At 40.2% G+C, this 19,358-nt stretch overlaps 1 protein-coding gene across 30 annotated transcripts in view; it reads left to right on the top strand.

Moving 5' to 3' along the window:
• Positions 1 to 19,358, top strand: part of Anks1b (ankyrin repeat and sterile alpha motif domain containing 1B) — a 1,083,815-nt gene that overhangs the window by 950,077 nt on the left and 114,380 nt on the right. The window contains exon 1 of one of the 30 annotated variants that reach the window (XM_087192838.1): positions 175 to 304. The exons of the other annotated variants lie outside the window; for them this stretch is intronic. The gene's annotated coding sequence lies outside the window, so the exon portion shown is untranslated. Of the gene's footprint in view, positions 1 to 174; positions 305 to 19,358 lie in introns of those variants that run through there. 30 annotated transcript variants of the gene reach the window in all.

The raw sequence follows: 19,358 nt of genomic DNA, 5'->3' as shown, positions 1-19,358 counted from the left end.
ACAAAAAAGACGCTGCCATCGCTGCTTATTTATTCATATTTTTTCTTCCAAGAAAACCTGCCATCTATAAACATGAGACCCTAAAACAAACTGGCAGCTCAGGAAGGCTTTGCCTGCTCAGCGATTGGCCAGCAAGGCGACACTTGCCTGCGGCTGCCGTTTCTCCTCTCTGCGCGACTGGGGTGTTAGTGTGAGGGCTCAGGATCCCGTCTGGGGGCTGCACATCTGCGCCGTGCACGTCGTCGTATGGGTAGATCGGAGGTCTGTGAACTGTCGAGTCCTCAGCTGCGCTTGAACCCTGAAGGTACTCGCAAGGCAGGCTCCTGCGTCTGGAGAGAGAAGTGTACGAAACAGTGTTGCAGTGGCAGCGTGAGGAGTCGAGGTCCAGTGTAGGACTCGCTGGCGCGAGTTAGGGGGAGTCTGTCTCACGAGCCCTTACCCCAGGTTGCCTCCACCCGTAAAGTTCCAGCCGCGAGGGGAAGGGCGGGTGATTAGCGAACCCCGAGGGTCCTTCCAGACCTGCGTTCTCGGTACCCAGGGAGGAGCTCGCTGCCAAGCAGCCGGTGGTGTCCGGCTCGGCTCTTTGAGTCCAAAGTGCTGACGGCTCTGACAGAGTAGGCTGTGTTTCGGCGTCGCGCCGCGTGAAGGGTTCTGCAGAACTGTGCGGTTCCGTCGCGTCCAGCGGGGAGCGCATGGTGTGGGAACGGCGGTCCTCTCGGATCCGCTGCAGGACGAAGGAGTCGGGAGTCGGGAGTCGAAATTTACGAAGGCGCGCGCTACCTGGGGGCTTAGGGACCTGCGTGGTGCCAAAACGTTGTTCCAAGGCCTAAAAAAAAAAGCTCGGAAGGCATGGGGAAATGCGGTGTTGGAAAAAGAAGCGAAGAATCAGCGCTTCAGGTTCAAAGATGAGAACTTTGCCCTGCAGTTGCTAATTGCCAAACTTAATTTTGCTGCATTGGGATCCCTGTGCTTGATGCGCTTTTGGTAGAATTAATTATTTTTCTCTACTCAGTGACTATAGAGTATATTAGAAGTGAGAGGATTCATATTGCTAATTGTTCCTAAGGGGAACCAGAGAGAAAGAACAGTGTTTTGGCTCTACTTGGATATCAAATCTCCATTAAAAGCATTTCAGAATACAGACACAGCATGGTGCAATATTTAATGTGATATTTGAATAGTAGTTATTTAAACTGTGTGAGTACATTCATTTATCAGCAATATAAAATGGTAACCTCTGACCAGGTAATAACAATCTAAAAGTTTGGAGGTTGATCCCAATTTGGGTACATGAATTGAATTTTGATAAAATTGCTTGTCTGTATACAAGATGGTATATTTGATCAGAAATGTTAAGAGATTGCTCCCTTTTAAATGGTAGTAGCAGTTGTTCAAAATTACTGTATATATAAATTAGCAGACAGTGGATTGCATGGGAAAAGCATTATAAATGATCATTTATGATGTTATTATTGTATTTTAAATGTTGGCAGATGTTTTCCAGTTTATTATCAAGTCATTCTTCTTTTACCATTGATTGAATAAGTATTTTTAGCCCCATGTGTTTGGAAGCACATTTATCCTTTCTCTAAATGAAAGGCAGACATGTTCTCTAAATATGGTATTGAAATAAATGTAAGTGTTTATAGCGTTGGCACAGTCTAGAGACATCAAGCAGAGGTTACTGATGGCTTCGTTTGTAATCAGATGCTGCTGTCAACATATGAACATTAACTAGGAGGAATGAACAATTAGCAAAATTAATTAGAAGATCTGCTTGATAAAACTCATTAATGCGCATGACTAAAACATGTATATGTCCATTGATGTGTTTGGTTTTTATAGCAGTAACTTAGACCTGGTTAGCATTTACAGGTGTCAGTTCCAATAATCAAAATACAAGGTCTTCTGTAGGCCACCATAATTAACAGAAGCATGCAGAGAATCCAAATTTATCACCACGCTCCCTGGTTTTTCCTTCTGTGGGCAGTAGCCAGCAGCAAAGCATAAATGTTTGGTATTGTATTTTATAACAGTGCATATCAGTAAACTTCGAAAAATTTGTGCACATATTTCTTTGAGTGAAAGAATTACAGTCATAATGTCTTACTCTTAGCTATAATGCCTTTACTTTTGGATTAATATTGGTTTCTTTAAAATGGTTGTTTTCAAAATGCAATATTGTCAATATTTTTAATAATTTGCTTGAGGAGGAACACTTACATGAATGCATATATCTTCCCACATAACTGTCAATAACACATTGTTCCAGAAACCTATTTTTAAATAGATGTAATTTGCATGTAAAAATTAACCTTTCTTCTAATTCTAGTGTGAGATAAAAACCATTCCTCTTCCTCAGAGTTTTGCCTTCTCCTTAAAGACTCATGAGATGGTTTTTTTAGAAGTCAAAATATGATTAAGCTGAGTCATTTTCTCTTTGAAAAAAATTGTGAGAATATATTGGCTTATTTAGGTGAAGATCTAAGATTAATTCCCCCAAAATCTTTATGTCTGATATCTCTAGAGTCTTATATTTGCTGAGCAAAGACTTACTGATAGTTTTCTTATGTGGGAGTTGGAGGAAACACAAAGAATTTCAAACCAAAATTTGAACTAGAAGAAGCAAGAGTGCGTGTTCTGATCTCCTCTGTTATGAAATACTTTATAATGTGTTATTGTTTTAGGAAAAATCTCAAAACAGAGTTGTTCTATAAATGATTCTCATGATGCAGCTCATTGAATTTGGAAATAGTGTAACAAAACGGAAACTTCTAATCTCAGAGGACTAATTACAAGAACATGATCTGAAGAATCAATGACTGCTTTGAGATGTTCCTAGATTCCCAAGTTTGCCATTCTGGCACCTCTGCCTGGTTTGGAAGCAGGCTGAGACCCACGGGCAGATCCCTGCAGTCATCGGCTCCCCCAGCACTGTTTGACCAGATGTTTCGATCATACTTAGTTTGGTAACGCTAGTAACACTGGGCGGGGATAGATTTTAGGGCCACTGAAAAACAAAGAGATTTTCTTGGCAACAAAAGATTGTATTTTAAGAATATTTGCGCATCCTGTCATTTTTTAAAGATTGTTTCAATTACAATAATTTTTCTTAACAGTAAGTTTTATCGTGTTTTTTATTTTAATTAAGGCCTGAGAATGACTTGCATATTGCTGTACCTGCAACAGGTGGTATGTATGGGTTGTGTAAGGTTCGTAGAAGTCTTATTTCCCTATGCTTAGAAATTAAGACTATGTTGTAGTTATTTTTCTAGAAATATAAAGTGTAACTGTAAAAATATGCTGTTTCTCTTCATCCCCATGATTCATTTCTGGAGAAAAGACTTGCAAACCATATGCAGTATCTCCTTGCTCTTAATACCATTTTTTCAGTCTTAACTGTCAACTTAGTGTAAAAATAATTGGTTGAAATTGTTTTCTTACACTGCAGCATTCCATCCAGAAAAGGAAGTCTGGTGTTGCCTCCTCAATTTCTGCTAGGGGTTGGTCAATACTCCTGATATGAGTGATGCTATTTATTTCACCCTACTGGTAGATTAGTCATAAAAACTCATGCCAACCCAAATTTGGGATAAGCCTCAAATTAGAAGTACATAGTCCCTCCCAAGTTGCAACATTATTTACAAACTGACTCTCCCTCCTGTTCCCACTCAGAGCTACTCCAGACAAGAGCCAGGCTGTCTTAGAGATGAAATATCCCCGCCACTAGCAGGAGAGCTGTTCTCCCCCACCTGCCCCTCACCTCTCATCACTGATTTCTTTTCTCCTAGTCACTGCTCCCAGCTGAGGTAGCTTTCGAATCACACATCCTCTTTAATCCTTTCCTTCTGAGTCTCCTCACTCCCTGTACCTATGCACCAACTCCTCTTCTTTCCTCTCTTGTGTTTTTGACACAATGACTCAGGAATGGCTGATCAACCCAGTGGTGCCAGCAATGTGTCTATTATCAAAAAGCCAAAGGATATACATTTCAGAGTGAGATGACACCCAGGGCCAACCAGAGCCTAGAATTAATTCTACAGCCCTTAAAAATGCTCTGAAGTTCCCTTCCAAATATCCACAAAAGTTTCCACCAGTTTAAAAGATGAATAATAATTGTAATGTGTTCATATTCAGATAAGTTGATCCATGCCATTTAAACTCTTTTTCCCCAGGGATAATTCTTCATGTTCATTTTCTAACATTTTCGTTAAAGATATGCTGGATTTTAGCCCATTATGAATCCAGTAGACTTTGTAGGTTGACCTTGATATTTACTGCTTATTCTGTGACTTGTTTGAAAGAACATTCTCAATTATGAGAAAACTAACTTAAAAGATATGTGGGAAACACAACCCCCCTTTTACGTTATGAAAGCGTCTGTGTGTGTGTGTGCTCACTGGAGAGACACGTATCTATTGATTGTGTGCTATCTTCTATCCTCTTCTTCAAGCAAGAACGACAGTGCTCAACAAGACAAGGGCCGGCGTTTAGTTGGAGAGGTTTGATACAAAGCAAGGAAGTACATGAAGAAGATAATTTCAGACAGTGATAAGTGTCTGAAGGGCCAGAGAGCAAGGAGAAGTGCTTGAGAGAGAGGTGGGGCGGGAAGGGGGCTGCTTTTGGAAAGGACTTGGAGAAGGACTCCCTGAGAAAGTGGCCCTCAGACAGAGGCTGAACAGTGAGAAGGAGCCAGCTGTACAGAGAACCTGCGGAGGACCGCTCCCCGCCAAGGGAGCAGCTCAGGGGAGCAAGGCTGTGTTGCCCTGGGAGCAGAACCGCCAGTGTGGCCAGATCTTGGTCAGTTCGGGTCAGCGCTGCTGGTCACCTCAAAGAGTTTGGGCTTTATTCTAAAGAACAGTTTGACGCCAGGTGCACTAGCTCATGCCTGAAATCCCAGCACGGAGGGAGGCTGAGGCAGGGGGGTCAAAAGTTCAAGTCCCACTTGTACCGCTTAGTGAGACCTTGTCCGTGGGGTGAGGGGAGACCTGGGGATGTAGCTCAGTGTAAAGGCCCTGGGTTCACTGCTCAGTACCGCAGAGATGGACGGATGGACGGACAGATGGACGGACAGACAGACACATAGGCAGGAAGCACAGAGAGAACTTCAAGCAAAGCTTTGGCTTTGAGAAGAGCACACCAGCTTCTTTCTGAGGACCAAGGCAAGAATGGACGACGTAGGGGCCTGAGAAAGTGGTCGGGCTGGGAAATGACAGCGGTTCAACAAGAGTAGTGGCGGCACGAAAGAAACGATGTGGAAAGATTCGGAGTATCGGATTTTGAAGAACTTTTTGAAATCTTAGAAACAAGAAAATAATAAGTCGCTGGCAATATCTGTTAATATTAGAATTTTAAAGGGAAAAGCACTAATATTTTTGAAATATTTGGTATATGACACAATAAATAATTCAGGCAGTGCACCTAGTAAACCATTCAATTTCTTAAATTACCTCAGATCCCACCATCTAGAAACAACCATGTTTAGCCTAACATCGCTTCAGGCATCTTTCTATGTGTGTATCAAAGGGATCAATAAATGGATGCACAGATAGAAAAATACAGTCTATACACTTTTTAAATAAAAACAGCCTTCAAATTTGTTTTTGCATTTAACAGCAGAAGAAGTAGGGGTAGGCAAAGCTGAATAGTGGCTGGATGTCAAATGAATGTCTCCTTACTGTAAGAATCATTATTTCCTTCTGTGGTAAGAAAATGATGATTTTTTTTAAAATGGTGTGAGCAGGAGTAGATTGAGATTTTGTGGGAAGTTTATACAATTTAGGAGCCCTCTTTAACAATACAGGGTATATTTTCCAAACCTCACAGAACCATGGCAGTATGAGTGCATTGTGTGACCCCTTTCAGTAGCCAGAGGAAAAACAATCACCTATACAGGTAAAGGGTCTTGGAAATTAAGCTTCTTTCGCTGTATAGTAAACTCACATCAAGGCTGGAATTACGATGTTTTTAAATTGCATATTCCGATTTTTTTAATTGGGCTGATTCCTTACTATGAAAGATTTGCCATTGCTCATCTCTCCTCTGCTAACGATTTCATTTTAATTAATTTGTATTGACCGTACTTAGAACATTTACTTTCTTGTCTGTAATCACAATTGCTGTGGTCATTTGTGAATTCTCAAAGCATATCCAGTGTTTCCCAGCCCTTTACTATGCCTTCCCCATTTCTGATTGAGTTCTTTGACTTGTTCCATAATTGCCTAGATTATTAACTGCTTTTTGTTCCTATTTCAAGAAAGACTCACGGATACTGCATTTCTGAGCTCTGTTTCACTTTCTCAATACCTGTGGATGTCTTCCTGTAGCTCTTAGAACTGAACAGTATCACGCCTGAGCACGCTATTCTTACGCTGTGTTTTCTTTCTCTTAGGGTTTTGCACCCATTGCATCATTGTTTAATAGCATTTAATATTGCTTCCCTTTGTAGGGTTTTTGTTTTTTCTGCCTGGATCCCAAATAATTCTTTATCCGCATAGCTAGAATATGCCAATGTGCTGAATGTTCTATGTCAAAATTTACACTCCCACATGCTTTTTAAATCTGATACTGTAATCATGTCTTGAGCATTTCTTTTGTTTTATTTATATTGTCATCAGTGACAACAGTTTTCTTTTTAGATCATCTTTGTATCTCTTCCATATCCATCAGTTTATCTTTTAATATTTTGACATTTTCATCTCCTTTCACAGTATGTTAATGCCTTCTTCTGTTAGTAATTTCACTTTTTAGCAATGTCTACCATGTTTCTTATTGTTCCTAATCGGTTTCTCGATTCTAAAATTATGCTCTTTGGTCTTCAGTGTGTGGGTTTGTAACATCCCCTTTCACCTCAAATTGTCTCATTATTTTGTCCTGAAACTGCAGTTTTTACTGAAGCCATTCTTCCACAGTAGGAAGTTTGTGTAAGGCTTCCTTCTGTTTATCTACTCAAAGGTCTTCTAGATTTAGCTCCTTTATGCTGTCACTCTTACAGCTTATACGTATACTTTCCCTTCCTCCCTTTTTTCTCCTCTCCCTCCCTCCCTTTTCCTCTTACTTTTAAAATGCTTGCATATCTACTCGCTTGCTGGTGCTTGGGGAGCTTTGCCCAGGCATAGTGTGAACAACTCCTTAAATCTCTTCTACCTTTTTGGGGACCAGTGTGTTTCTTCTTTAATTTCTGATTTATTTCCTGGACCTATCCGCTTTTCTGTGGTCTGAAGAGATTGCAGAGGGAGTTCAACCTAAACTAGATGCAGTCTTGGTTAGATTTCCTGGGCTGTGCCTTCTTAGATATGGTTAAATGCCTCCATTTCACCTCAGCGTTCATTTCCCAAAATTGGGAGAGAGGGAAGGACATAGCAAGAGTACCCTTTTGTACTTAACTGAAGCTTCCATATGAACCAGAAAATACTCTCAAGATAACTTGGGACTTCGACTTCATGGCTCTCCTGATACCTTAGGCAGGCCTGGAGACTTGAGTTGCGTTTCTCCCGTTGCACAAGTTTCCATTACTCCTTGGGAGAGAGAGGAGACAGGTAAAGGGATTCACTGAGGTGCTTTTCTCTAAATTTAGAGTAATTAGTGAAAACTTCCCAAATTTTGTTGACTCACCCCTCTAGGGAGGACGAACAAGGTTAAGAATAAAACAGCAGCGCCTCTTTATCCTGTTTCAGAATCTTGTCTCTTTCTCCTTGGCTGCCAGTTTTGAAGTTTATTGTATTTATGCTCCGTTCGTTGGGTGGTTCTGTTGTTTCTCTCTCCTGCCTCATCCTCCGCCCCTCCCCACTTCTTTCTCTAATTCTTGCTACTTTTTTCTCATTTTGTTAGGCATTTAGGAAGGAAAGTTCTATGAAGCAGTTTAAATGTGCCATCTGAAATCAGACTCTGGGATATATTTTGGAGATAGAATTTAGAGGTCTCAGTAATAAATTAAATTGAAAAATGAAGGAAAAGGCAGAATTATGGATGATTCATCAGTTTGGGGGTGTTTTTTTTGCCTCAGTGACTAAATAAATGATAGACAAGATTGAGATACCTGTGAAAAAAGGAATCAAAGGTTCTGTTTTACGCATTTTAAGTCTGAGGACCTTGGCCTCCATGTGGAAATGTCAGGCAGGTGATTGGGTTTACTAGGCTGGAACTCCGGGGAAAGCTTGGGCTGCTGGATACACATCCAAGAGGCAGGCTTGGATCTGGAGAGAGGGAATATGAATACTGAATAGGTTACTGTATAGTGGACATATTGTACACTAATCAAGATGTCTCTATTCATAAGTTCTTTAGACTCAGAATAAACTATCTTTAATCTAACAAATGTCTAAAATCTTCTAATATTAAAGAATCAAGTTAATGATTGGTATGAATTAGGCAGTCTTCCTTTCAATTTTAAAATTCAGGGTAGTTTATTTTAAATGCTACAATTTATCAAGAAGCTTTAAAATGTCTTACTGACCTCACTAAAGCAAATGGAAATAAACCCTTTTATAGATGGAAAATATGAAGCATTCTATAGCAAAAGCAACCGGCGTAAGGGGTAAATTATGAGACTGTGGTTCACTAGGTCTCCATCACACACTGTCTTCCCTTATGCTTTCGCTTGTGCTATTTCAAATCCTATCCTTTTTTCCAGAGCTTTTGATAACTATGGAAGTACAGTATTCCAGCCCTTCCCTGAACTCCCATAGCTTTTTGTGCCTTAGTTTTGGTATTTGCATGCCCACATTATATTCCGTGAGACTCAGCTAGTTGAGGGCAGGGACCATAAACTTCATGACATTGCTTCACTCTGAAAGTGCCTGGCACATAAGAGGGCAAGTCACCCCTTTTCCAAACCAGTTATGTTTATGTTCCAGAGTCCATTACAGCAAATGAAATTCAGACTTTTCTATGTTAAGTGAAATGATATTACACAAACTTAAAATCATAGTGTTTTATAAATTGAACTGGGAATCAAGACTTGAGTCCTGGCTCCATGGCTTGCCAACTGGAGTGGCCCCCTGCAGGGCCAGTCTGGCTATAGTTTCTGTCAGTCAAATGACAGTGTCTGAATATGCCTTCCCTGGGTTACAGAGGTGGGAGGCTGAATGAGATCAGGTACATGGAGTCCTTGTTTAAAAAGAAAACACTACAACCGGAGAAAGCATTTCACTTCCTCCTAAGCAAGAAGTGGGGCATGCAAGCAATTATTTTCAACCTATTGTTAGAAACACTGAGATTTGTGAACTGCTGCCCTCTCCTAAACCCACACCCCAAATCAAATGAGTTGTTTTCTATCCTCCCATTGATTCAGAATAAATCTGATTTATGTAGCACATTGAATACAGATGACTCTCTCAAAGAGTAGGGTCTTGGTAGTAATGTGAGAATGAGTAAAAGCCAATGAAAACAATATGGTGGATTCAAGTGCTTTATTCCCAGCTCAGTTCTTCCTAAATTAGACTTCTTTAATTCCATGAAATGATTTGGAGAGTTTTTTTAATCACTGTAAATGAATATAAGTAAAAATACCATAATGTCAGCACAGGAGTGCCGTGAAAGCCCTAGACTTGGGTTCCTGAGCTGACCTTGTCCAGCACAGCTGTCTCTGCCTCCAAAACAATCTCTGCCTGTTGCACAGCGGGGAATGGGTTCCCCAGCTCCTGTGGTCTTTGGGTGGGCCGCAGCCAGTCAGCCTACATGACACAGCAGATACTGCGTTCAGATTGGGATTTCAAGACTGGCCACGTGCTGAATTTGGGACCTCAAAACTCAAATCATATCATTGCCCCAATCATCTATTGCTCTTTCAGAGAGACTTTATGAACAGTCTCAGAACCAGAGTTTTGGCAAAACTGGAATAGAACTTAGATTAGCTGGCAAGCCAGATTCCCCTAGATGTTACCAATGTAATGCATTAAGCTGTTATATGAAATGTAATTTGGGGTCCCTTGCAGTCCACTAATTACTCAGAACAATTATACTGTATTTAAACAAGTAAGCATTGCTCCTTCAATAAACAGAAGTCATAGAAGTCAGTATACAAAATCTTGTCAGAATTCCTTTGTCTGTAAAACACTGCAAATAAAAAAATTAGTAATGATGATGATTCCCTTAAAAACTGTTCAGAATATTGTTTATGACCAGCACAAATAGCAGATCTAAATATTGATAGCTCTTATCACTACCTGGTACTTCAAAACACAGGCTACACGTGCATCTAAAATTGCTGGCAATTGTACTTTAATATATACTTTGGCTTAATTAACATCTTAATGTGCAATTTTATGAACATTCTTTCTACCTAACAACAACAAAAAAAGAAAACAAGGATTTTTTTCAGTATGGCAGTTACTTGCCTGGTTGCTAGGTAACATGGCAGATCTCTATAGCTTTATCTGAGCATGCAGCAGATGATTTTTCTCAGTGACAATTATTTATATCCAATCTATTAAAGTATGCCACATTGATAATGATTAGACAAACTGTGGATGTACTTACTGTGCATTCAAGAGAAAGTGTGCAGCTATTCACAAAGCTAGTTTTGTTCTAATCTTTTTTAAAAGCAATGATTAATCTTTGCCACTAGGAATGAACAGTTTTCTAGCAGCAACAGCTAGATTATTTATTTGATAATTCTTCCAACTGACTGATCAGAGTCAAAAGCATTACCAAAACCTCCCAACTCATTGTACAGCACACTTTCTGTAAAGGAACGTTTTGTTGAACGTGGTGTCCATTCCAATGTCACAGAGTTTGAATCTTTTAAAAATTGGTATTATTCTTTGTACCATTTGTCATTTCTAATTCTATATTCATTCAGGAACTGCAGTCCTACAGTACCTGGAAGTAGCAGTTGATTTAGAAGATATTTTTGTTTAAAAACCTTCACAATTCATTGTTTTATTTTTTTATCTTTTGATAAGAGAGCTAACATAGCATACCACCTTTGTTACACAATCAGTAATGGTGTCTTCTTAGAGATCTTTTAACAAAAGTTACCATTAAAAAAGAAGATTTGTGACTTAAACATTACAACAGTGGATTTCTGTAGAAAGGAAGAGGGGAAAAATCTGTCTCCACTAATTCCAGATTTTCTCCAAAATAAATGCCTTTGATCAGATGGATTGATTTGCTCCAATGCTTCTTCATTTTTACAGGAACCATATGAAATATACTTACTCCAATTAATTTTTCTTCTTTCATTTATATTGGTAGATCTAGGTCATTACTGGATAGAATTTATGCATTGGATTAACAGCTGTTTGTCATGGTCTTTTTTGCATAAAAGGTCAAAATAGTGTTTTGACAGCAGAAATAATGCATTCTGCAGAGTCTGAAAACAAAGATGAGCTGTTCCCTGTCTACTGAAGGAGCTCAAGATAATGCAGTCACTACACAAGTCAATATACCGGGAAGCTAGTTTACATAGAAAAGAGTTTAACATGGAAAATTGCACTTTAATAATGCCCACTAATTAAATGCCTAGAGTCAATAAAATACAGCTCTCACTGCCTGGAAAGCTATAAAAGCCACCAGGAATGATTGATTACTCTGAATTTTTGTAGCCGTGAGTAAACTACAGCAAGCCATATATATTTTTTCTATTCTCTTTTGCAAGTCATATATTTTATGAGTATGGACTAAAGGACTGCACAGTTTATAAGATAATTTAACAACAATTTATTTGATTATTTATGCCACGCTGTTCAGATATCAATGTGGCATTTAAATTCCAAAGATGAATTAAAAATCGGCCCTCTGACTTTTTCTCCACTTTCTATTTTATTTGCAATGACATGCAAATTTGCCTCATTTTTAGAAAATCTGCTATTCAAATCATCATTTATTATAAAGTTTTCAAAAACCTTTTGAGACAGGGAGTCAAAGCAGATGTCTGCTATTTAAAAATTTTTCTCTCTTTATAATTTAGAATTTACTTCAAGATTTTCTTAGTTTTTCCACTTTTTCCCCTAGTAATTATGGGAGAAAAACTATATAAAGAACTTTTTAAGACCCTGTTCACCTTCTGGAGTTGGATATACTTCAGGTTGATATATATTTTTATTTCCAATTGATGTATTGTTATCTACCTTCATTTGTATCACCATTATGATTTTAGATACTTTTTATTTTAATGGACTTTCATCACTGTGTGTGTGCTGATATTGTCTTTGCTAAATTATTTTAATGGAGATTTTTTTCTCTCTCTCTCTCTCTCTATGTATGCCCTTGCCTATCTCCTAGAAAAACTAGAAAACCCTATATGTGAGCTGTTATTTTCTCATTTTGAGGGATTACTTAAAAAACAACTCCGTGGCCATAGAAAATGAAACTTCTGGGTTTGGTTTTATAGCTGGCAAAAGGTCAAAATCCCAGAGATATGAAGGCCACATTCTGCAAAGCATTAGAGATGGTTCTGTTTTGTTTTATTAAAATACATTTTATAGCCATTATTTTTCACACCAGGAAGAAAGAAAACCCAATGAATCTCCGTGATCAACTCAGTTGTGTATTTAGGCATCATGGAAACTGTGGCAGAGGGTGGGAGTCATAGTGAATAATTATTTCAGAAGCAAAAAAGGTTTCTGATTGAAAAATGTTTCTAATCATGTATGCGTGTGTACGTATTTATCTGTGTATAACAATATGAAGATTCAAAGAAAATTCACTGTTCTCATATCCAGGGTGCCTAAAAACCTAAATATAATTTCCATACTATGTGGTATTTTATTTAAATATTTTTGTGGCACTTTCTTAGACGACTTGTAGACACCATTGAAGAAATTTTCAATGAAGGTTTCTCAAATGCCACAAAACTTTAAGAGGAATGGGAATTGAAACTGGAGTCTGAGTAGAGACGGGGGAGACGGAGAGAAATGCCTAAAGTAACATGAAGAGCAAAGCAAAATAAAGTTTTATAACACATCAACAGAATGCCTGGTAGCAGCCGCTGTCATTCTTCAGAGGAAGGTGAGGAAGGAGGTTGGGATTCTTTGTCAGGCCAGAAGTTGCATCTGAGCTGCTCTCCTTAGCAATTCTGTGTGCTTTGGAGAAAATGACAAAAGAACCTTTCCAAGATTTATTTTGCTTATCTGTAAAATAGTGATGATATTTGCATGGTCATCCTGAGTCTCACAGTAGGTGCTCAACAAACACTGCTACTTTAGTAAGGCTTCTGTACTTATTATAGACCTTATTTTATCCTTGGACCCTGAAGGTCAGTACATCACCAAAATTAGGACCACGGACAACGCTTCCAAAACCATACAGATTTGGAAAGCTGTCGCCAGGACAAGAGCTTGACCTTACTACAGCCTCGCAGATCACCCTCAGCACAAGGCTGGGGCTGCCATTTTGTTAGATCTGCTCTGTCACAGTCTCTGCATTTAAAAAGCTGACAATCAAGGCATTCAAATTTCTATTCTAGGACTGCTTACCTTTTTGGAAGTTCTTCTCTAAAAGGCCTAGGGGAGGAGGAGAAGCAGGGAGCAAATTGCTCTGGGATTTATGGGCTCAGCCACCCTTACCTGAGCCATCATCTCTGAAAAGGCACTCTGGTCACAGGAGAGTTGGTTGGGAAATAAAATCACCGGTCATCATATCAGTTATGTCATTTTTATGCCTCCAACCTGTTTATTAATCTTGCTTCACCAAAGTGACCACATTAACTCCTCGTTTTAATAAAAGCCACAGAAGTGCCTCCAGTTCTCCCTCCTCTCTTCCTCCTCTCCTGTCCTCTCATCTTCTCCCGTCTATAAGGCAGCATGATCCATAGCAGAAACTCACCCGAGAAGAGCCCATAAGCACCCCAGTGTTAGGACACACTTCACCTCAGACGAAGCCCTCTGTTGGCTTTTTAGGGTTTAGGCCATAAGATGAGATGGATAGCTACCCAGAATAAGATTTGTTTACACCTTTTCTAAAATAATTTTTTCACTCCCTTTTCACACTGTCGTAGAAAGAAATAAAATAGGGAGCAGAAAGAATAATATGCCATTCCTCTGCCAGGTAACATTTTAATATGTCTCCTTCCAGATTTTTGTATATTCAAATTTAATTAAACCATCAGCTTATATTGTATATACTCCAGCCATTTTGAAAAGGAAACTACAAAAGTGATGGCAGATTGGCATCCTCTGATAGATGATAAGCTTTTTAAAGGCAGGTGCCGTAAGCATAAATGGCATGACTGGTGTTAGGGAATGCAGAATACATGTGTGATTAAATGGCTTTTTTTCTCACTTAAATTTTGAAGATAAAAAAATTGTACCCACTAGCAAGTAACACATTTGCTAGACTTCTCTCGATAAGGTTAAGAGGAATTTGGCCAGTTCTAGAGGGATGCTTTCTCACCTGTATTTTGAATCCTTCGAAGACTGGAGTGCTTCCACATGTTAAAGAAGCAAATAGAAATCAAAGATCCTCCCTCAAAACAAACACAGTGACTAAAATCCTCGGTCCTTACAAAAGGCAGAACATCTCTTGTGTATAGCTGTATCAATTCATTTATGCTTGCCACATGTAAATCGTTAAAGGAAAGGGAAGAAGGTCTGTTTGGACAGCTTCTGCCACCAGTTTTTATGTGGTGACTGTTCCATCTGAGGTACTGCCTGAGTAATCACCTTCTTCAGGTTGATTTAAAATAAGCATTAGGTCTGGGGATTTAGCTCAGTGATTCCACCGCCTGCCTTGCAAGCACAAGGTCCTTAGTTCGATCCCCAGTACAAAAAAAATAAATAAAATAAAATAAGCATTAACCAGTGTTGTTTCCATGAGGCTTCTGGTATTGGAAGGGTCAACGTGATAGTGATGGCAGCAGTATGCTTGGCGAGAGTTCCAGTCTCATTAGAAGTTTTGGATAATAAGAATCAAGATGACACCTCAACTCCTTGGGCAGAATTTCCATTGACACTGCCCCATCTCTGAGGTCTCATTCCATTATCTCTTTAGTCACAGGAGGGACTCATTATACTGTAGGTCAACTACAATCCGTTGTGCTCCTAAGTACCTATCACTTAACTACCGAATGCTTTTATGAGTCACTCAGACCCAAACTGGCCCCCTTAGATTGGCTGTGTTGCTATTCTGGTTAATTACATCTCATCTAATTGCATAATTTAGCTATGTATGCATAGTGACCTGAAGCCAAATGCTTTTCCTTATTGTACAATTACTCTGAATAAGCTCACAGTGAAAATAGAATTTAAATACCTGGTGTAAAATGCCACTTTGAAAAGGTTGTTTGGGGCTTTTCACAATACTTTGATGTGATTTTTAAAGAAGGCAGTCTAAAAATATCATGTGACTCCTACCTGTACCCTAAGACTATTAAGTATTTTCTGTAATTGCTCCTATCTTCAATTTGTTTAACTAAAAAGTTTGATGTTCCCATAGTTACCAATTCTGATGGTCTTTCTGCATATTCATGGTCATTTTAGTTTGTTCCAGTGGTGCTCCCTATTATCAAACAAAACGACTTGTGTTAGCCTTTCAGCCTAGTATCTCTTTCAGGTGAATTCAGCAAATTCATTTCAACTCATAAATTGAATTCTTAATCTGGCCCTGGTGTGATGTTAGAATCCCAGATGCAGAGGTGGGTAGAGCTGCTCTGTGGGAGAGGAACGCAGTGTGATAGGCACCATTGAACCTTGGGGTCCACCTGTAACCAAACAGATCACAGGGGCGTTGGTGGCACCCAGGAAGTATTAGCTCTACAGGGGGCTCTTGAGAAACTTCTCAAAGAAAGCGACAGCAGGGACAAGTGTTTAAGGACGAGCAAGGGCTTCACCAGGAAAGCCTGAGGAGAGGATCAGGGAGAGGTGCAGTAGACAGAGACAGCAGCAACGCGAGGGCATGAGGCCTGTCCTGCGTCGGGTCCGTGGGAACCACTGGGGAGGTAGTATGGGAGGGTGTGAGCAAGCGGAGGAGAGAGACGGGCCCGTCAGACACCACCCTCTGGACATGGGAAGCCATTGGAGGAACCTGAGGCAGAAGCGTGGCGCGATTGTATTTGTAGTTGGGTCGGGTCACTTTGGTTCAATCCGTGTTTCTCAACATCTCATAATTTGCAATTAAATATCAGGCCCTTCTTCAGTTCTCTCATAGTTTAGCATTTTCTAGGCCAGATAAACTGAGGAATTCTGAATTTAAGAGCTACAGGTCAGCAGGTTGTCTCCTGTCCCTTGTGCTGGCCATTTCTACCTCCTGCGTGCTGTTCACAAACCAGTGTCCCTGTGATCACTAGCACCTGTTTGCCAACAGCAGCTACATCTGTGAGTGTGACGGTGGTCTGGGCCCATTCAGTCAGCAGACGGCGGAGGGGCTTCCGTGTGCCAGGTGGGCAACACAGAGACATAATACAGCCCCGCCTCCCGCTGTTTGCAGACAGGTGCTTGGTTTCCCGTGGAGCACAATAAAGACCACGGTGGAGAAACTAATGAAGCAGAAAGGAGGGAGGAGGGAGGGGCCTGGAAGGCTTCTCTCAGGAAACGGCCCCTACGTCGGGAGGAAGCGAGGGAGAGTGGACGGGGTGTCCAAGGACACGTCAGGAAGTTCTTCAGGCCAGAGTGCGGAGAACACAAAGGAGTCCGTAAGAAAAGGACCCAAAGGCACCAGATCCACAAGCGCCTGCACCCCGCACCGACACCTGTCTTGAAGGACATGGGAGCCACTGGAGGGAGAATTTATGTGATCAGCTTTGCAGAAAGATTATTCTGACAGCAAAGAAAGAAGATTGAAGAGGGACAAGCTGGAAACAGGGAAACTTCCTCTGTTTCCCTCTGATACTGGGATTGGGCAGAACGCCAGTAAGTAATGAGGGCCATGCGCAAGTTAGCATCTGCCGAACAGAGAGATAAAGATGGATCCAAAAAGAAGCAAGGATGGTACAGGGACCCCAGCCAGAGGCTTGACTCTGTTGGTCCCAACAGACTAGATTTGGTCACTTGCCACTTCTGTAGTCTAATTAACAGAGAAAAATGGTGGTGAAGCAAGAGGGGAATTAATTCTTAGTTCAGCTAAACCAGGAAGACCATTAATCTACAAAACCGTCTTCCCTGTCCTGATAGCACTTCAGGAATATGTGGGGGAAGAATAAAAGTGAGGAACCAAGAGGTAAGCATGTGAACAGGAAGTGTGATTCTAGGGTTCATTGGCACCAGGACAGGGGCGGGGGACAGGGGGGGAACTGTCTGCTCCCAGCATGAGAAAAAGCTGAAAATCAACTTAAAGCAGGTTAGATGGACTGGGTGCACCTTCAGATCTTTCAGTTTTAAAGGAGTCTCTGTTACAAGGAAGCAAAATCACCAGAGGTCATTGATTCTGTGGATGGGGAGATGAATAAGGGTGACATCTAGGATGAAGAAAGTGGTCCATAGTCCACAGATGGCAGAGTTTTTCACTGATACCACTGCTGTTCTATGGAGTTGCCCTCTGAAAGATTTGAGTGCCGCGCTGCAGTCATAGTGAGCAGCAGTGCCTCTTCCTTCTTAAATCATTTTTATGTTCCCCATAAATCAAACTCCCTTTTAAGCCCTTTGTAGCCTTGCAAATTGTTGCCATCTCTTTTTTTACAGCAATTTTCCTTCAAACGCTTTAAGGAAGACTACATAAATGATGATATCCTTACTTCGTAGCTACAGAGCAACTGTGCGCAAAAACACTTAAGCTAACATGGTTGGGTAAGATTAGAATCTTCTCCCTATCTGTACCTCTAGACTACACAGTCTACTTTGAAGACACATCCTTAGATTATGTAATCCTACTGAAACGGAATTCATGTTTTGATTTTCAGCAAAGTCATCAATGAGTAAGTAGAGCTATAGATACAGTTTTTCTCTGAAATTGATCTCTTAAATTTGTTGGCTGCTCACCGAGGGTCTATTTTAAACGGCTAGCATTTATAGAAGGCTCATTGTGTGCCTTATAATATTAATCCATTTAGTCACTTGCTCCTACAAGGTGGGCCCTAATGTCACCTTCTTTTCAGATGAGGAAACCAAGACACTGAAATGTTAAGTAGCTGGCCGGGGCTAACCCAGCTAGCAGAGTTTGAAGCCAGGCATCATGGCTTCAAGCTTATCCCTGTGTCACTTTGCTAAGAGTGATTATGACTTTATTCCAAATTCATAAACTTAAGAGTAGGCAAGGGCCAGGGATGTAGCTCAGTGGTGCCGTCACCTGCCTCACAAGCGCAAGGTCCTGAGTTTGATCCCCGATATCAAAAAAAAAAAAAAAAGTAGATAAGTCTGGGACATGATCATGATTTTTCAGAACCTTCTCCAAAGCATTTGCTCAAGGGCTTTTTTAACTTTGCAAAGAGATTTCCAAAGGCAGCAACAGTTGCACACCTCCACAGTGATGCTGAATCCCCCCAGAATTGGTCGTGACTATATCAGAGAAAGCTCCTTTACCCAGAAACAGTTGGGCACAGCTGAGAGCCAGACAAAAAGCAAGACAGCACCTCAAAGGGACTGTGGCTGACCTGTCCTTGCACCCAAAATGTTCATTTCAACTGTTTGAATAGTTTTGTTGCTAAATTTAAAGATTAAACTTTGCAGTGATACAATCCAAAGATGAGTATAACTCAGCCCTTTTGAACCTAAAAAAATTACTTTGGGGAAAGGTATATAATGTATCTTCATTAGGACATGGTTGAAATTATTAAAGCCTCTATTTTATATCTATATTACAGTTCAAGTTTATAGCAAACCTCTTCTCCAAGGGGCTTCTCAGGATTATTAATGTCTAGTTTCTTTGTATAGTTTTGCAAGTATTTCCCAAATATATTTACTTTCCTAAGTGTTTAGATCTGTTAGCTTTCATTTTGTCAAAATTCACATTTTTTAACCAAATTTCAAATCCCTTTGTCCAGTGAATCTTCATATTCCGGTCTGCCACTCTTGCTCCTTTTTACAGAGCAAACAGCAGGCACCTTAGTGTCACCTCTTAACACCTTCCCCCCAGGAAGAGTGAGTGTAAGATATTGTTTCCCTTCGTTTATTGTCACCTCAGTCCATGTTCAAGCCAAAGTCACTTAGTTTTGTGAAAGAAACTGAGACGTTCCTCCAAGTGCTCTAATAAAATTCAAATATATCACATCTGCTCTATTCCCTTAAAGTAGTAATCTTGTAATTCCATCAGAAAAGCAATCAAATTTGGTGTGCTTTTTTTTTCCTTCATAAAGCTCAGCTTCTTATTACTTTTGGGTTTATTCCCTCTAGATGTTAACAGATTTTTATTGCGCACAATATTGCAAACTTGCCAAATTAATTTCCACGGTCACTTTCATTGTCTGAATGCTGAGGCCGTCTTTTCCTTTTGCCTAATTTATGACGCCTACACTGTCCTTTCTGTGTCTTACACTATCCACATCCGTT

Source organism: Heterocephalus glaber, unplaced genomic scaffold (genome assembly GCF_053883595.1).
Source record: "Heterocephalus glaber isolate CG9 unplaced genomic scaffold, H.glaber_assembly_v1.0 deba00001572, whole genome shotgun sequence".
Lineage (NCBI taxonomy): Eukaryota > Metazoa > Chordata > Mammalia > Rodentia > Bathyergidae > Heterocephalus > Heterocephalus glaber.
This window is presented reverse-complemented; position numbering and strand designations above follow the sequence as displayed.